Here is a 2500-nt window from a genome sequence, read left to right on the forward strand (position 1 = left end):
ATGCCTCGTTCCGTCGCTAGAGTTTTTCAAACTCTGCTTCTGGCTATCGGGAAGAAACGACCGCGCGAGGAAGACGACGACGACGACCGTGCGCGTCCCATCGAATTTTTTTTTATTTTTACCTGATCGACGGAAGTTTCGTCCGGTTCGTCTCTTTTACCATCGTCTCGTCGACCCGTTCAGAGGGGACCGCCTGTCCATATCCTCGTTGTCGTGAGTCATATGCCTCGTTCCGTCGCTAGAGTTTTTCAAACTCTGCTTCTGGCTATCGGGAAGAAACGACCGCGCGAGGCCGATGGCTGCGAGTCCCATCGAATTTTTTTTAAACGCACGCACACACATACACCTGAACGGAGATGCGTTCCTTTTCGTCGCGATTTTTCGCGCTTTAGTCGTCGTTGTCGCCATCCGTTCGGAGGGGACCGCCGGCCGTCTCTCTATCCTCGTTGTCGAGAGTCTAATGCCTCGTTCCGTCGCTAGAGTTTTTCAAACTCTGCTTCTGGCTATCGGGAAGAAAAGACCGCGCGAGGAAGAGGAAGGACGACCGTGCGCGTCCCTTTCGAATTTTTTTTTATTTTTACCTGAGCGACCAAAGTGGATTCAGAGGGGACCGCCGGCCGTCTCTCTATCTTCGTTGTCGCGAGTCTAATGCCTCGTTCCGTCGCTAGAGTTTTTCAAACTCTGCTTCTGGCTATCGGGAAGAATAGACCGCGCGCGAGGAAGAGGAAGGACGACCGTGCGCGTCCCATCGATTTTTTTTATTTTTACCTGAACCACCGAAGTCGATTCAGAGGGGACCGCCGGCCGTGTCTGTATCCTCGTTGTCGAGAGTCTAATGCCTCGTTCCGTCGCTAGAGTTTTTCAAACTCTGCTTCTGGCTATCGGGAAGAAACGACCGCGCGAGGAAGACTACGACCGTGCGCGTCCCATCGATTTTTTTTTACCCGAACGATGGAGATGCATATCGGCTGTTTGCTTCGAATAACTGGACGAGAGGAACGAACATATATATATATCATGGGCTAGCCACCGTGCGCTTTCTTCGCGAGATCGTGTGCTGTACAGAGGATTCAGAATCGGGTGTTATATCCCCGTCGTTTCCTGACGAACGGAGCTTCGATCTCGTTGGTTGTTATATATTATAATGCACTTTACGCCCGGTCGGCGGGCTGCGTGTGTCGTCGCGCAGTCCGTCCGATTTCGTTTTCGAACGTATTTTCGTGTCGTCAATCATATGGCGACTTCCGCGCGTTCGATTCCCGTTGGTCGGACGTTTGTCGGATATCGGCTTCTTTCGAACCGAGAATAAGAGTACAAAAACCTGAGTACACAAACAAAAATCCATGCATAAACGATTACCCTGAACGGTGGATCACTTGGCTCGTGGGTCGATGAAGAACGCAGCTAATTGCGCGTCAACGTGTGAACTGCAGGACACATGAACATCGACATTTCGAACGCACATTGCGGTCCACGGATACAATTCCTGGACCACGCCTGGCTGAGGGTTGCTCACGTAAACCTAAGACTGCTTGCGTTGCGTATCGTTGCTCTCGGTCCGTATCTCTCTGTTCTTTCTTGCCTCGTCGACAGCCCGCCGTCGTTCGTTTTATCTTTAAACGAACGTTTCTGAGTCGGAGGACGAGCGCCAAGCAAAAGAATACGAATTAAAGAGCGGTCGAGGGCTCGTACGCGACGTACGAGCGATTGTTGGACGTTCGTCGGCGTTCGTCGCTGGATCGTGTGGAGACCGGCGTACGCATGCTCTCGATACAAATATATATGAAAAATCTATCGCGTTCACGGGAGACTCGCAAAACTACCTCCGTCTCTTCTCTGTCCCTTCTTGGCTTGACAACCCGCCGTCGTTCGTGTTTTACGAACGTTTCTGAGTCGGACGAAGCGCAAGAAGAAGGATACGAATTAAAAGAGCGCGGAGAGAACCGTCGTCGTCGACGCGGTTATCGAGATACACAGAGCGAGTTTTCTTCGTGGCCGATTTTTTTTTTCTTTTTGTATCAGCCTCTGCTACGTTTTGTTAGTCTTCGATAAGCACGAATGACCGCGCCCCCGACGTCGTCTTAAATGAATTTTTGGCGAGACTGAGAGAAAGCAAAAATATTTTTGAACAAAGTCAGTCGAGAGAGGAGAGAAAAGAGAACCAAGATATTAAAACCTAAACCTAAACTTGGTGGCGTAACGAAAAACTGTGTGCCTTAAAGAAACACAACCGTCTTTTCATCAAGATGTTTTTACTCGTACAGCCCCAGGGATCGAATACCCACTCCGTCTGTTCGTGCGGCAGAGATGTATTCTGCAGGCGCGAGACGACTGACGAGAAGACAACGAGGACCGTCGCATCGATGGGTCGTCGTTGCGTTTTTCATCCTCTGTGCTTTTTTCTGTTCTTCGCGAACCCAGAGAAAGCCGTAGATCCGGGAACGGACACACGAGATTTCTTCGAACGCTGATGACTTAGGGAGATGATCCCCAGCGTTGC

General features: G+C 50.6%; 1 non-coding gene across 1 annotated transcript; it reads left to right on the forward strand.

Moving 5' to 3' along the window:
* Window positions 1-1356: 1356 nt before the first annotated feature.
* Window positions 1357-1511, forward strand: LOC139997360 (5.8S ribosomal RNA). Its single transcript, XR_011802746.1, has one exon. It is a non-coding gene; the product is annotated as a 5.8S ribosomal RNA (ribosomal RNA).
* The last annotated feature ends 989 nt before the right edge of the window (window positions 1512-2500 follow it).

The sequence above is a fragment of the Bombus fervidus genome, unplaced genomic scaffold (genome assembly GCF_041682495.2).
Source record: "Bombus fervidus isolate BK054 unplaced genomic scaffold, iyBomFerv1 scaffold0065, whole genome shotgun sequence".
Classification (NCBI taxonomy): domain Eukaryota; kingdom Metazoa; phylum Arthropoda; class Insecta; order Hymenoptera; family Apidae; genus Bombus; species Bombus fervidus.